Source organism: Myxine glutinosa, chromosome 10 (genome assembly GCF_964187855.1).
Source record: "Myxine glutinosa chromosome 10, kmMyxGlut1.1, whole genome shotgun sequence".
In the NCBI taxonomy this organism is placed as follows: domain Eukaryota; kingdom Metazoa; phylum Chordata; class Myxini; order Myxiniformes; family Myxinidae; genus Myxine; species Myxine glutinosa.
Window position 1 is genome coordinate 31656042 of NC_136270.1, and position 17524 is coordinate 31673565.

Genomic DNA, 17524 nt, shown 5'->3' on the forward strand with positions numbered 1-17524 from the left:
TGTGGAAAGGACAGCGGACATTGTGATGGGGGCACCCGGTAACGCTACAGGTACCGCACTGCGTCACTTCACTGTTACTACAGCGGACAACACAACACTTGTCGACCACTAGATTAATGCAATACGAAACAGCACTGATTACTGCCGCCAACGTCACCATTAAACGTTGCACTACACTCAACCCGGCCTCACTGATGCCCACCCCAGAGGAGGGCGAACCCCACGTATGTGTCGATGTAGTACAGCAAGTCTCCACGGTACGTCCGGACTTGAAGGACGTTCCCCTCGACGACCCCGATCGTGTGTACTACGTCGATGGGTCGGCTAAACGCGGATGGGACGGCTCTTTGCTATCCGGATACGCGGTGTGTTCAGATAGTGAGACGGTAGAAAGTGGGCGCCTTCTGCCCACATTTTCCGCCCAGCAGGCGGAGCTGTGCACCTTGACTAGAGCATGCAGCTTGGCGGCGGACCTGGCCGTCAACATTTATACAGATTCAGCATACGCGCACGGGGTAGTTCACGACAAAGGGGCAATCTGGAAGATGCGAGGCTTTCTCACATCCGCGGGTTCGGTCATAAAGAACGGCGAACTGGTTGAAGGGCTACTCCAAAGCATCTTGCTTCCCCGCGCTATTGCGGTAATTAAATGTCGCGGCCACCAAAAGACAGACTCTGACGTCGCCCGAAGCAACGCCAGAGCAGACGCAGCGGCAGGAAAAGCGGCCAACCAACAAATAGGACGGAACATGCCGATGGTAACGCGAGCAAAGGGGGCACACACGCAAACTGCCAACGTACCGACCTCAGGACCTACCCCCTCCCCGCAAATTGGGTGCACCATCATCACCGCCTCACCAACTAATGAGGACGTTATAAAACTTCAAAACGCAGCAACAGCAGCCGAACACAATGACTGGGTAAAACGAGGGGCCACACGCCCCGGACCAAATGCGATGTGGACCCTTCACGGAAAACCAATAGCACCCAAGGAACTACTGCCTTGGCTGGCACGTATGGGACATCAAAATGGCCATGTGTGCCAGAGGGGGGTGATGGAACAGATAAACTATACCTGGGCGGCACCGGGACTGTCGCGAATCGCATCAGAGGTGTGCCGGTCATGCGCGGTTTGCCAACAACACAACAGGGGGCACCTCCTAGGCACCCACATAATGCGGGCCATCCTCGACCAATCGGGCCCTTCTGTCATGTCCAGTTCGATTTTATTAACATGGAACCAAGTATGTCGTTCCGATATGTCCTGGTAATCGTGGACATGTTCACAAAATGGGTCGAGGCCTATTCATGCGCTAAGTCAGACGCCCCGACAGTAGCCAAGCGCCTCGTGCGGGATTTCATGTGCAGATTCGGCATCCCTCAGAAAATTTCGTCAGACAAAGGGGGCCACTTCACGGGAGAGGTGATTAAGGGTATCCTAAAGGCACTGGGCGTGAAACAATCTTTCCATTGCGCTTATCACCCACAATCAGCGGGACTTGTGGAACGCACCAATGGGACGCTGAAACTCAAGGTAGCCAAGATCTGTGCAGACACAGGTTTGAAGTGGCCGGAAGCACTCCCGCTGGCGTTAATGAGTATCCGGTCCACCCCGGGCTGCACCACGGGCCTTTCCCCCCACGAGATATTAATGGGACGACCTATGAGTTTGCCTGTTTCGGCCCCGATGGACATGTCCAAACTTGACTTGCCTGTGATGGATGACATGCTTTTAAAGTTTTGCAGAGGATTGTCCAATGTGGCACGCAGCATTCACGCCCGGGTACGAGAGGCGTTGCCTGAACCAACAAGCCACGCCATCCACGACTTCCAGACCGGCGATTACGTGCTCGTAAAACACTTCACCCGCAAGAACGCCTTGGAACCAAGGTGGAAGGGACCAGTCCAGGTGTTGCTGACTACACCAACGGCAGTCTTTTGCGAGGGCAAGACTTCGTGGATCCACGCCACGCACTGTAAGTTGGCTATACAAGCACCAGACACTACACCACAGCAACCACAGTAAGGATGGGCCTAATCATAGGTATGATACTATTGATAGTAACAGCAGCTAGGGGAAGCTCCAATCCCAATAGATGCGAAAACGGAACCCGACACCTCACCGTAACATGGGGACAAAGAGTATCACTACCATGTTTCGAACAAAAAACCCTGTACACAAATTGGGTAGCCGTAAGATGGCTAGCACTGTCGGCAGGGCCTGGACGCGTTGGCATTGTACTACGAAAGATACGAGAGTTCCGGGAAGACGGGCAAGCTAGCATTAAGACCTTGGCCCAACCAGGATACCAATGGGGAACCCCTGATTTTAAGCTACAAACACGCACACGCCTAGGGAAAGACATGACTATGCAGGTCCGGTGCAGCGTCTGGACCCCTGGCGCGGCCGGTGGCGAAAAGAACTACATACGATGCAACGAATACATACTCACGCCGCAACCCCAGGATAAGGCCCCAAAGAAGGGTGAAAACACATATTGGAAAGTGGCCAGGGAGGTGGCAACAATTCAAAATAGGACACACTGCTGGTCGTGCATGCGCTTTCCCCAAGCAGGCACCACAGGAATACACATGATAGTGCTACCCTTGTCCCTCAATGACCTCTGCTCACAACCTATCGATTCCCCATGTTTAGTCACCACGCTGGAAAGAGAAGGGGTTGACAACGGCCAGAGTTGCAATCGACAATTTAATTATCGCCCATCAATGATTGCCCATGTGGCCGAGAGGCCTGCCCCCGTCTGGGTCAAACCACAGAAAGGGACGGTCTGCCTCCAGGGTTCCGGCCACTTGCGTATGGGAGAATCAGAATGCGCCTACACTCTCCCCGGGAAGCTGGGACAAGGGAGCTCGGGGATTACATTACGAATAGTACTGCAAGATAAACACAACCACAACATAACGGCCATAACATTCTCTAGGGGGGTTAGTAGGATTAATGGGGTGGTAAAGGGACTCCAGTGCTTATCCACCCACCTGGTCCCACCCCATGGGACAATGTTTATATGCGGCGACAAGGCTTACCCCTATTTACCAAATAATTGGGGGGGCACATGTTATCTGGGTTCAGTCCTTCCTGACGTTGAGATACTGGATGAGCTAGACCCAAAGTCCTTGGACAGGCGTTATAAGAGGTCAGTCATGAACGAAGATGGAACCACTAAACTACACGGGAGCCTATGGGAAAAGGTGTTTGGTTTCTTCTTCCCAGGAGCGGGCACAGTCATGGATAGTTTCCGGATAGATAAATTGGCTTTGGCCCTAGAAAAGGTGGCAAACGACACCGCTACGGCTCATGACATACTATTGGATACGGTGATTCATATGCGTACAATGGTGATGCAGAATCGGGTGGCTTTGGACATGCTCCTGGCAGAGAAAGGAGGGGTATGCGGAATAATAGAGGGAAAATGTTGCACTTACATACCTGATCCGCCTGAAGGAGTGTCAGCCGCAATAGTGAGACTAAGGGAAACTAGCCACGCCCTGACGATCGATCGGATCGCGCGCGAGAATTCTTATAAATTTAGCTGGCTCACTGACTGGTTCCGGGGATGGACGGGCACCATAGTGAAGTGGTTATTGACCGCACTGGCCGTGATAATCGGGGTAGTAATTTGGGGGGCACTAATGAAATCTCTAGTCCTCCTCTGCATGAGAAAGTATTTTACAGGATGGAAAGTGAAGAAGCCGCCGACAACGACTATGGCTCTGACCACAAAGGCCGTCGACCTGAATGGGCCCTTCAACAAGGCAGTTGTGACCAGCGCTCCAGAAAATTGCATTGAATTTTGTGATGACTGTGATACTTGTGTTGATCCCATGTGGGAACTGGCTGCTGCCTGTAATGGTGTCTGTGATGACTGTGATACTTGTGCTATAAACCCCTTGCGTGTACTGGCTAACGCCTCTTATGTATTACAAGCTGACAGCTGCACGCCCCCTTTCGACCCAACTATGGATCTGATTGCGACGCTGGGTCTGGCGGTCGAGGGACCCGACGTGGATATCCTAGACCCGCAAGCCGACCAGGCGTCCATGGGAGACTTTGACATAAAGGAAGTCCCTCTCTTTACTTCAAAGGTTTTTAGTTCAAATGCTTCAAGCGAATCGGATTTTTACGCTCTGTACCCTGACCAGGAAAATGAGACACAAGATACTGACAATATTATGTATTCCCCAGAACAGCAGCACGTGAGAGATCTCATGGGCATGATCGTTGATTAACTTCGAAGATCTGCAAGGACCGCGTCTGCAAAGGGTGGGGGGAGCAAGTTCCGCAGGGGAGGTCACGGGCCCTCTGGCGGGGCAGAACCTCATCTGGACCAGACGCCTTCGTTGTGGATCCGAAACGTTAATGGACTTTCATGTTCTGAGCCCTCAGGTTCCAAGCACGCACCGCACGACACGTTCGCCAAATGCACGGGCGAGGCGCTTTGGGCGCACGGTCTGCCCTTGGGAGATACCCGCATTACACAATTATTTTTCAATAAAGCCCGATGTGGCACGTTGTCTCTTGAGATACTTTGTCTCGACGAGACAAGAGGAAGGAATGTCAAGTCGTAGATTTGTTATTGCTTAATGTCCTGTTATAAGACGTCGGTCGAATAATATGTTATGATTTAAATGTTGTTTAAAAAAATGTTATTTCATAAGTTGATAAAAGGTTTTTTCGCTTTGCTATAGGTTAAATGAGAAAGTACTCGATGCATTCGTGCTGGACAAATGGCTCGTCCTTCGCGTGCCCTTTCGAGGCTAGATAAGCCTGGTCATAATTTCTCTCCCTTCGATCCGCAGACGGCGCCTCGAGCCGCGGGCCGGAGAACGCTTATACGCGCGTGGAATGTGTAGCTTTATGTAGAATGCTTGGATTGCAGACATAAACCTTTTGATAGATCATTAAAACATTAATTATATTCCATATAATCACGGCGGCGCTTGAGTTACAATAAACATGCTTCAGTTATGTTTAAAATGAGAAATGTGAACTGAAGGTGCCTTTTGCACCTGGGACCCATCAGAGCAACCTCAGTCACTTTACGACCTTATTGGAACCAAAGAATGCAATTCCCTCTTCAGTGAGTTATATTTTCTGTCACCTCGGAGCCCTGAAAACACATCTGGTCCGGATCTCGATGGTGCGTGCTGCACTCCCCCAAATGAAAGAACGGATAACGGTGGGGGCTAGGGATAACGGTGGGAGGAACTCTCGCCAGTTCCTTTGTTCTCTCGGAGATTTTCTGATAAACGTGTTCCTATTTAAGCGGACTGTGAATCAATGCTTTTCAGGAAGGCTGAACGTGGCATGAGGGCGAGTCGTGCTATAGAAGTTCGCTTCCTCCAGATCTGTATAAGTTGGTATTGTTAATAAAGATTCGTCATTCTCAAACTGTTTGTGAACTTCTTTTACGAACGAAGAGCTGCTTCTTCACACATATATATATATATATATATATATATATATATATATATATATATATATATATATATATATATATATATATATATATATATATACTGAAACGCAAAGGAAACTTACCACCTTTGAAACCTTTAAATATCAACAATAACACTGCGTGTAGTAAATGTGTGAACTTATTTGTGGACAATAGTGTCCTCACTGTCAGACAAAATGGTCACGGATGGTCACTTGAACCTTCAATGGTCACTTTATAGCACAGCTGTTGAATAGCTGTTTTGACTGTCAGTGATTAGCCAAGGGGTACGGATGATTTTAATGAGCTGCACGTGATGTCTTGATATTGGCTTTTAAAAGGCCAGTGCAAAATGGGCATTTCAATCAACATGCCACGATTGTCAAGGGATCAACGGCAGCGTGCCCTGGGCATGCTGCAAGGCGGACTGAGCTACCGTGAGGTGGCACGTTGCCTTGGCTGTTCACACCAGACGATATCGGCCCTGGTGGACAGAGACACCCTCCACAACTCTACAATGACAGACCTCGATCAGGGAGGCCAAGAGTCACCACTGCAAGGCAGGACAGGCAGATGGTCCGAAGTCACCTGCGGGATCGATTCCGTCCAGCATCCCGCAATGCGGCAGAAACTCCGGGGCGTGCAAACCCACGGATCTCCAATGATACTGCACGAAGACGACTGCATGACTATGGTCTGACTGCCAGAAGACCATACAGAGGCCCCGTGATGACGGCTGCCCATCGCCGCAACCGACAGAGATGGTGCCAGCAGCAGCAGCGGTGGACCTTGGCGCAGTGGAACGAGGTCGCTTTCAGCGATGAGTCAAGGTTCTGTGTGGACAGTCCTGATGGGCGTGAGCGTGTCTGGAGAAGAACTGGCGAGCGATATGCCGATTGTTGCGTGCGTCAAGCCAACAGGTGGAGTGGCCCAAGTGTGATGGTGTGGGCCGCCATATCAGGCCAGTACACGCCACTGGTGGTTGTGGATGGGAATCCTAACGCCCAGCGGTATGTGGATAACATCCTGCGACCTCATCTGCTGCCATTCCTGCTAGACCACCCAGAACTGAGAACCTTTCAGCATGACAACGCTCGTCCCCATGCTGCTCGCTTTACCACTGCATTTCTCCAAGGCGAGAACATCAACACCATGCAGTGGCCTGCGCTCTCCCCTGACCTGAATCCCATAGAGCACCTGTGGGATGAGCTTGGGAGATGCGTAGTTGGCAGGGCCAGGACATGGGCAGAGCTGCTTCAGACATTGAGGACTGAGTGGGACAGAATCCAGCAGCAATCCATCCAAAGACTGGTAGGCAGTATACGCCGACGATGCACTGCCTGTATCCAAAACAATGGTGGCCACACACGCTATTGAAAGGGGACTGACATTGCACCCTGTGCTGTTCTGTACTGTAGAACAAACTGATGAGATGGTGTATCTTGGTCAAAAACTTGACATGTCATCAATAAAATGCCAATGTTTCAATTAGCAATTGTTGGTTTGTTTTATTTTGAACTGTTACAATTTTATTACATTTCAAACAAGCGACCTCTTTCCACTGCGCCAAGGTCCACCTCTGATGCTGCTGGCACCATCTCTGTCGGTTGCGGCGATGGGCAGCCGTCATCACGGGGCCTCTGTATGGTCTTCTGGCAGTCAGACCATAGTCATGCAGTCGTCTTCGTGCAGTATCATTGGAGATCCGTGGGTTTGCACGCCCCGGAGTTTCTGCCGCAGTGCGGGATGCTGGACGGAATCGATCCCGCAGGTGACTTCGGACCATCTGCCTGTCCTGCCTTGCAGTGGTGACTCTTGGCCTCCCTGATCGAGGTCTGTCATCTGCAGAGTTGTGCAGGGTGTCTCTGTCCACCAGGGCCGATATCGTCTGGTGTGAACAGCCAAGGCGACGTGCCACCTCAAGGTAGCTCAGTCCGCCTTGCCGCATGCCCAGGGCACGCTGCCGTTGATCCCTTAACAATCGTGGCATGTTGATTGAAATGCCCATTTTGCACTGGCCTTTTTAAAGCCAATATAAAGACATCACATGCAGCTCATTAAAATCATCCCGTACCCCTTGGCTAATCACTGACAGTCAAAACAGCTGTTCAACAGCTGTGCTATGAAGTGACCATTGAAGGTTCAAGTGACCATCCGTGACCGTTTTGTCTGACAATGAGGACACTATTGTCCACAAATAAGTTCACACATTTACTACACGCAGTGTTATTGTTGATATTTAAAGGTTTCAAAGGTGGTAAGTTTCTTTTGCGTTTCAGTATATATATATATATATATATATATATATATAGATATAGATATATATATAGATATATATAAATAAATAAATATATATATACATATACATATATATATATATATATATATATATATATATATATATATATATATATATATATATATATATATATATATATATATATATATATATGGAATTTGTTTTTTTTTTTCAACTTCAATTGTTTATAAAATGTGATATCACGTATATTACAAATACATTTGTGCAAAATAATTGTTTGAATTATGATTGGTTTAAACCATGACAAAACGGCAACTTGGGTACAGTCATTTATCTATATATCTACACATTTGGGCAGTGTCTGTGTTCTCACTTAAAGACTCCCTCAAACTTTTGTTTCCGTGGTTGTGAAGTGTTTGTAATAACGTTGTGGTGGCTTTGAATCACGTGGTGGTGAGGTGTTTTTAAATCACATGGTGGTGAGGTGTTTTTAATTCACATGGTGGTGAGGTGTTTTGAATTAATTGGTGGTGAGGTATTTATAATTACGTGGTGGTGAGGTGTTTTTAATTATGTGGTGGTGAGGTGTTTAGAATTACTTGGTGATGAGGTGTTTTGAATTTTGTGGTGGTGAGGTGTTTTGAATTACTTGGTGGTGAGGTGTTTTTAAATGACGTGGTGGTGAGGTGTTTTTAATTTTGTGGTGGTGAGGTGTTTTTATTACGTGTTTTATGGCTGTGAGGTGTTTTTATTACGTGTTTTTATGGCTGTGAGGTGTTTTTACTTTCGTGGTGGTGAGGTGTTTTTATTACGTGTTTTATGGCTGTGAGGTGTTTTTACTTTCGTGGTGGTGAGGTGTTTTTATTACGTGTTTTATGGCTGTGAGGTGTTTTTACTTTCGTGGTGGTGAGGTGTTTTTATTACGTGTTTTATGGCTGTGAGGTGTTTTTAATTTTGTGGTGGTGAGGTGTTTTTATTACGTGTTTTATGGCTGTGAGGTGTTTTTACTTTCGTGGTGGTGAGGTGTTTTTATTACGTGTTTTATGGCTGTGAGGTGTTTTTATTATGTGTTTTATGGCTGTGAGGTGTTTTTATTACATGTTTTATGGCTGTGAGGTGTTTTTAATTTCGTGGTGGTGAGGTGTTTTTATTACGTGTTTTATGGCTGTGAGGTGTTTTTAATTTCGTGGTGGTGAGGTGTTTTTATTACGTGTTTTATGGCTGTGAGGTGTTTTTATTACGTGTTTTATGGCAGTGAGGTGTTTTTATTACGTGTTTTATGGCTGTGAGGTGTTTTTAATTTCGTGGTGGTGAGGTGTTTTTATTACGTGTTTTAAGGCTGTGAGGTGTTTTTACTACGTGTTTTATGGCTGTGAGGTGTTTTTATTTTTGTGGTGGTGAGGTGTTTTTATTACGTGTTTTATGGTTGTGAGGTGTTTTTATTATGTGTTTTATGGCTGTGAGGTGTTTTTATTACATGTTTTATGGCTGTGAGGTGTTTTTATTTTTGTGGTGGTGAGGTGTTTTTATTACGTGTTTTATGGTTGTGAGGTGTTTTTATTATGTGTTTTATGGCTGTGAGGTGTTTTTATTATGTGTTTTATGGCTGTGAGGTGTTTTTATTACGTGTTTTAAGGCTGTGAGGTGTTTTTAATTTTGTGGTGGTGAGGTGTTTTTATTACGTGTTTTATGGTTGTGAGGTGTTTTTATTATGTGTTTTATGGCTGTGAGGTGTTTTTATTACGTGTTTTAAGGCTGTGAGGTGTTTTTAATTTTGTGGTGGTGAGGTGTTTTTATTACGTGTTTTATGGCTGTGAGGTGTTTTTACTACGTGTTTTATGGCTGTGAGGTGTTTTTATTTTTGTGGTGGTGAGGTGTTTTTATTACGTGTTTTATGGCTGTGAGGTGTTTTTATTATGTGTTTTATGGCTGTGAGGTGTTTTTATTACATGTTTTATGGCTGTGAGGTGTTTTTAATTTTGTGGTGGTGAGGTGTTTTTTATTACGTGTTTTATGGCTGTGAGGTGTTTTTATTACGTGTTTGATGGTTGTGAGGTGTTTTTATTACGTGTTTGATGGCTGTGAGGTGTTTTTATTACATGTTTTATGGCTGTGAGGTGTTTTTATTTTTGTGGTGGTGAGGTGTTTTTATTACGTGTTTTATGGCTGTGAGGTGTTTTTATTTTTGTGGTGGTGAGGTGTTTTTATTACGTGTTTTATGGCTGTGAGGTGTTTTTATTACATGTTTTATGGCTGTCAGGTGTTTTTAATTTTGTGGTGGTGAGGTGTTTTTATTACGTGTTTTATGGCTGTGAGGTGTTTTTATTACGTGTTTGATGGCTGTGAGGTGTTTTTATTACGTGTTTTATGGCTGTGAGGTGTTTTTACTACGTGTTTTATGGCTGTGAGGTGTTTTTATTTTTGTGGTGGTGAGGTGTTTTTATTACGTGTTTTATGGCTGTGAGGTGTTTTTATTACGTGTTTGATGGCTGTGAGGTGTTTTCAATTTCGTGGTGGTGAGGTGTTTTTAATTTCGTGGTGGTGAGGTGTTTTTATTACGTGTTTTATGGCTGTGAGGTGTTTTAAATTACTTGGTGGTGAGGTGTTTTGATTTACTTGGTGGTGAGGTATTTTGAATTACGTGGTGGTGAGGTATTTATAATTACGTGGTGGTGAGGTGTTTTTAATTATGTGGTGGTGAGGTGTTTAGAATTAGTTGGTGATGAGGTGTTTTGAATTATGTGGTGGTGAGGTGTTTTGAATTACTTGGTGGTGAGGTGTTTTTAAATGACGTGGTGGTGAGGTGTTTTTAAATGACGTGGTGGTGAGGTGTTTTTAATTTCCTGGCTGTGAGGTGAGGATATAATTTCCTGGTGAGGATATATATACTAGGGTTATTACGTGTTTTATGGCTGTGAGGTGTTTTTATTCCGTGTTTTATGGCTGTGAGGTGTTTTTATTACGTGCTGATGGCTGTGAGGTGTTTTCAATTTCGTGTTGGTGAGGTGTTTTTAATTTCGTGGTGGTGAGGTGTTTTTATTACGTGTTTTATGGCTGTGAGGTGTTTTAAATTACTTAGTGGTGAGGTGTTTTGATTTACTTGGTGGTGAGGTATTTTGAATTATGTGGTGGTGAGGTCTTTTGAATTACGTGGTGGTGAGGTGTTTTGAATTACGTGGTGGTGAGGTGTAATCGTCCGAAACTTCCAGTCTGCACCTACCCCTCCCCTATGTATGTGCAGAGGAGTTCTTTCTTGAAAAAAAAACATTCAACCTAAATTGGCTATAAAAATGTAATATCACAAACACAACAAATACATTTGTGCAAAGTAATTGTTTGTATTATGATTGGTGAAAATCATGACAACACATCAACTCAGGTACAGTCATTAGCCTCAGTTAAAATAAGCCCGTGCCTCAGTATCGACGCGCTCGCCTCACCAAGCTAGTATATATATATAAATATATATATATATATATATATATATATATATATATATATATATATATATATATATATATATATATATATATAAAAAAAAATATATATATATATATATATATATATATATATATATATATATATATATATATATATATATACTAGCTGAGGTACCCGGCTTCGCCCGGGTTGAATAAGAATAATAGAAATATATGATGAAAAGAACATGTATATTTTAGAGCAATATCACAGTACATTTCCTACATGACGTTTTTTCAATTTTCAATTTCTCAAAACCTCTGGGTATACAACATTTCTGGTTTTCTTACTTGGTGCCAAGACATAAAGATTGCTTGGTTTTCCAACCCTCGAGCAGCCCAAGTACAGCTGGCCATGGGCAAACACTTGTTCTGTGAAGTTCAGGCCTACAACCTTCATTGATTGCCCCTGCGCCAGAAATATGTCTTGAAATATTCCTGAAATAAGTTGTTGACCTTTTGGCCTGTTAACCTCAAAAATAATTGGTGGTTTAATTCAGTGATCTGATATGCAAATCCTCTTCAAATTTCAAGTCAATTAGATGAAAATTGACGATTTTAGAAATTTGGCCCATATTGATATTTTCACCTTGAGACCTCAAAAATAATTGGTGGTTGAATTAGGTGACCCGATATGCAAATCCTATCCAAATTTCAAGTCGATTGGATGAAAATGTAGGATTTTTAAAACTTCACCTTAAGTTGTTGACCTTTGGCCTGTTTACTTTTTGGCCTATGCTGACCTCAAAAAGAATTGGTGGTTCAATTTCAGTGACCTGATATGCAAATCCTCTTCAGATTTCAAGTCAATCAGATGAAAGTTGAGGATTTTAGAAATTTGAAATTGTTGTTGACTTTTGGCCTATGTTGCTCTTTTGGCCAATGGTGATCTCAAAAATAGTTGTTGGTTGAATTCAGTTTGCTGATATGTAAATCCCATTCAAATTTCAAGTGAATCGGATGAAAATTGAGGATTTTAGAAACTAAAAAAAAAAGTGGTTGACCTTCGGCCTACGTTGACCTTTTGGCCTACGCCGATCTCAAAAATAGTTGGTGGTTTAATTCAGTAAGCCGATATGTAAATCCTATTCAAAGTTCAAGTCAATAGGATGAAAATTAAGGATTTTAGAATTGAGGCTGACGACTGTTGAGAAACTCAGTTGGGAGGTTTACTGCCTGATCTTCATGTCACTTTGTCAAGAGAATCATAATTTCTTTCATGACCGGGCAACGAACGTCATTATGTGCGACATTACGTCACTCCTACGGACGTGAAAACATTTGTTTTCCTTAAAAATATATTTAAAATAAATAAAATAGTACATAAATTAACAATAAAAGAAGCTAAAAAACAATTTAAAATACAATAAAAAGCACATTAAAATATATAAATATGTACGTACATTATGCTGTACGTACGCGCAACTGCTGATTCTCATTCAAAACATTCTCATTCAAAAAATATATATATTATATATATATATATATATATATATATATATATATATATATATATATATATATATATATTGTTGCGGATATGGGATTTGGCCTCCATATCCGCTTGTAAATATTCCCCTATTTCCCCAATATTCCCCAACTATCCCCAATCCCCCATTCCCTAGTCCCATTGTCTGTAAACAACACTCTGTAGAACCGACCTTCCCCTTCTTCCCCCATTAAATGTCGTGCCCAGGTCCACCGCATCTCACGTAGACAACTTTCGGACATCTTGCTAGTTATTCTTAGTCTATGTCAGTTAAGGACTCGTTTCCATTAATTCTGACTCTTCGTTGCACCAGAATGTGATTGTATGGCACCAGTAGTGAGTTTAGGACCTCCCCATACCTCCTCCCATCTTCCCCATGAAACAATAACAACAACAACAACTACAACCACAGCGGGGGCGGCGCGGCCGCGGTGCGGGGAGTGTGCGTCCTCACACCGGCTTGGTTAGCCGCCATTGCCATGTGCGCCCACGGGGTTACCACGAAGGGGCTGGCTGTCAGCTCCTCGTCAAGGGCGGAGCCCGGTAACCCCCGCACCCAATAAGAAGCAACGGGCCGATTCCATCTGGGGCGGAGCTAACGAGCCGAGGGCGTGTCACTCCCCGCCGGATATACGCAGCCACTTACCGGACGTGACGTCAGATGCGCCTCAGCCACGAAGAAGAACCAGTCGCGACCTCCGAGCGCTGTGACCTCCCTGCATCTACTGGACCGTACTGTATCCTGTCCCTGAGCCAAGAGTGCACCTTGAGCCTCGACTACCTGCCTTTCCTTGCCATCAATCCCCGTGTGAGTCAGTTTTGTCCTGTTTATCTGTCGTCTGTCGGGGCTACTATAAGACCGTAATTAAGTGCCTATCTTTCTATGCTGTCTCTCTCATCCCTGTAATCTAAACGTTCCGAACTATTATAACCTCCTCCGGAGGTCTTGAGAACTGTACCCCTGGTGTCGTGTCATTTTAAACCCAGCCGTTGTGTCCTTTCCTCAATTGATTTAGCGTAGCGCGACTCGGCCAAGGTTCGAGTATAATCGGGTAACTTGTGCAAACACGGCGGCCATTCCGCTCGGCCCACCATAACATCAAAGTCGTGTCCGTAACAATTGGTGTCGAGGAGTGGAATTCGGACCTGGGACTAAATTTGTTAGGCCCAAATTTTGGAACACCAATTGTACCATTAGGGTAACAATTGGTGTTGGGAAGTAGAATTCGATCCGGAGCGCGTTTCACGCGCTCGAAATTATAACGGCGAAATTTGATTTTGTTTTACGAAAAAAAACCCCGAATTTTGAAAGTCGCGCTATGGCGGATCAAGACAGCTGGGTTCCGGTAGAGGAGAGTGAGGCAGGGTCGATCCAGGACCAAATTGAGGGACATGAGGGACAAGAGGAGAGCGAAGCAGTGAGGGTAGCAGAATCGCAAAATGGCGTGCTGGCGCACGAGGTTGCGGGCGCGCAAAACGGCGCCTCGCACATAGCCACGGCGACCACGCCCGCGACCGTGGTAGCGCCACCGGTGGATTTGAACCTGTTTTTAATACAAATGAAGGCCCTTATGGCCCAGAATAGTGAGCAAATGAGGGCTGATAGTGAGCGATTGCAGGGCCAAATGGGGGTAATGGGAAACCAAATGGAGGTAATGGGGTCCAATAGCGAGAAATTGAGGGAGGACATGGGGGCCAATAGCCAACGGTTAGACAATAGATTAGGGGAAATACAGGAGGGGTTAATGGGGGTAGAAAACAGAATGGCCGCTCAAGAGAATCAAATGGAAGGGATGCAAAAGGGGTTAGAGGGGTTAGAGAACAGGATGGAAGGCAAATTGAGGGACATGAGGGACCAAGCGGAAAGGGAAGTTAAACAAATGGGGCAGCAGATAGAGGGGGTCAGAATGGGGGTAGAAACCAAACTGGATGCTCACAGGGAGGAAATGGAGCAGATGAGGGTGGCATCTGGGCAGGAGATGCAAGTGATGGGAGAGGAGATCAGAAGAGGGGTGAGTGAGGAGGTCGGAGGAGTGCGCGAGGAGGTGAGGCACTGTAAGGAGCACATGGAGAAGGAGGTGAGAAAGGGGACTGTAAAGTTACAAGGGGGCATAGAGGACCTGACGCAGGAGGTGGAACAGCTGACGGAGGGACAAAAAGAACTAACGGACCAGGTAAAGAAGAACACAGCGGTAATAGGAGGGTTAAAAGCGACACAAAATGACCTAAAAAATGACTTGGTAGCGACGAAGAGGGAATGTCAGATGGTACGTGAGGGACTGACAACGAGGTTGGACGAGGTGATAGAGGTAATGGAGACGAAGGACCGGCAGGTGAGGACGCACATGGAAACGGTCAAGGTAGCCTTGGAGGACGAGCTTGAGGAGACGTACCGGGGAATAAAAGAGGTGAAGCAGAAATTAGAAGAAGTGGAAGAAGGGGTGAGCGAAATTAAGAAGCGACGGAGAGAGGATAAGAAAGAGATAAAAGAGGAGATAAAAGAATTGGTCCAAAGTCTGTGTTTGGATTGTGATGATGTGCTCATTAACCGGATGAGGGATTCGCAGGTGATGGAGGAGAAGCGAAGAGGAAGAGGACCCGGTGTAAGTGGTGACCAATATGGTCGTGCGTATGATGCGCCAGGGGATTTAATAAGCTTGGGGGTCGAGATGGACCCGGGTGTTCGTGAGAGGCCGTTGGTGAAGTGTGCGACAGGTCTGGTGTGCGAAAAAGGAGGTGTGCGAGAAAGTCCGACTCTGGGGTGTGTGAGGAAAAAGTGCGTGCCAAGGAGTGAGGGTGCTGGCGAGAATGAGTCGGTCGTAGCGCGTGTGCGAGGGAGCACATGGAAGCGCGGTGTGGTAAGTGTTACAGAGGGTGTAACGGGAGAGTGTGCGCGAGAAAGGTGTGTGACGGACAGGTGCATGAGGAAAGAGTGCGCGGTCAAGAGTAAGGGTGAGTGCGCTGTCAAGAATGGAGGTGAGAGTAGTGAGAGTGACAAGGAGAGTGAGTTGGTTGTGACAGGTGAGCGAGGATGTACACCTGGGATGGAAGGATGCACACCTGGAATGGTAGAGCGTGAGTGGGAATGCACGCTGGAATTGGTAGTGAGGCACGTGGTTGGGTGTGCGAATGAGAGCACACCTGTGATTGTCACAGAGGAGGTGACCGAGGAGGGGGCGCGAAGAGGTGTGTTGGTGAGGTGTGCTACCAACGAATGTGTGCCAAAGTGTTCGGTGGTCAGGTGTGTGACCAAGGCTGTGAGTGGAATGAGGGTACCTGGGTGTGTAAGGAAAGGTACGAGGAGCATGGAAACGGCTGGATGTGTGAGCAAGGAACGGGCTGCGGGGTGTAAGCATGCAGGTGAAGCATCGACGTTAAACGGAGCAGCGGTTAGAATGACTTATAGCCGAATCGGGCCCTCGGTGCGTGCCGGGCCTCGCTTTGAACGGCCGCGTCCGTGCTCCACTCGGCGGAGCGGGCGGCTGGATAGGAAGGGTCGTCATGGCGACCACGTTTTGTTGAGACGTGCCGGCAGGTCGAGATCGGGACATTGGATGGCTCCACGCCGAGGTGGTGCGTGGGATCTCGGGCCGGGTAAGCCCCCGTCCCTGCCCCGAATGCGGGACGTATCCAGCTGCTGGCACCGAACAACCCGCATTCATTGCTCGGCTTTACGAAGCCGGGCTTTGGACAGGAATTGGCGCACCGAGAGGCATTAGTGAGTAGACTTTGTGATGAGGTTAGTGTTTTGGCCCCGAAATTAGAAAAAAAACAAAATTTGATGATTGGCAAAGGATTGGCAGTAATGATTGGCAGATGATGGGTAGTGATTGGCAAATTTTTGATTTGTTGAAATTTGATGTGCAAAATTGGTAGTGGGAGATGCCCGATGTGGTGGGATGGCAACTCTGTCATCCCTCACAAACAGTGGGGCAAATGCGCTATAGCTTATGGGGTGTATGGCAGTGAAAACTAGCCCGGGTGGGTTAGGTTATATTGTGTGTAGGGATCTAGCGAAGATGACATTAGGTAACGTTAAGATTAGTTAGTGACTGATACCTGTAGTGGGGATGCAGGTAGATTAGTGTGGATGATAATGACGAGGGAGCGCAATAGTTTAAAGGGACGACTGGGAAGCGCAAGTTCAGAGGGGAGTAGTTAGCTGAGATGATGCCGTGTGGTTGAGAGTTGAACAGGTGTGATTGCACAGGTGTGCAACTGGACAGGTGTGTGGAGCAGTGTATGAGTAGTGAGTGTGTGGATCAGCGCGAATGCGCTTGGGGAGAGAAGGGTGCAGGCGGCACCAAGAGTGAGAGCACAGGTGTGCAAGTACAGGTGTGTGGAGAGAGTTGGAGTAAGTGGTACGGAGTGGTGTGCATGGTGCGAAGGTGTGAATGGGGGAAGAGTGGACCCCCATCACAGATACCCGGGGCGGGTAGTGTAAGTGTTAGGTAGAGGGTATAGGTAAATTGTGGTTGGATATTGGCATTTGTGGTGCGGTTGCAGAATGGTATTGTGGATGGGTGCATTAGTGTTGTGGAAATGGCTGGGCGTGTAGCCTGTTAGTGTGTGTAGTTGGTTGGGCACTCCACCACTGTGAGGATGTCGGCCAGGTGAGGCCGCAGGTGGGCTCTGGGAGCCGTTAGTGTCAGTGGGTGCCTGAGGATCCCGGGTGTGGATCGGGTAGCCCAGTGCCAGAGAGGACACCGAGTGGGGAGAGCGCCAGAGGGCCTTCCCCAGGTACTTAGGTTAGGGTAAGGAGCAGGTAAGCTCGGAGGCAACTGCAGTGGTGGAGGTGTGCAGGTGGGTAGACCGGCTAGGAGAGTTACACGCCACAGCC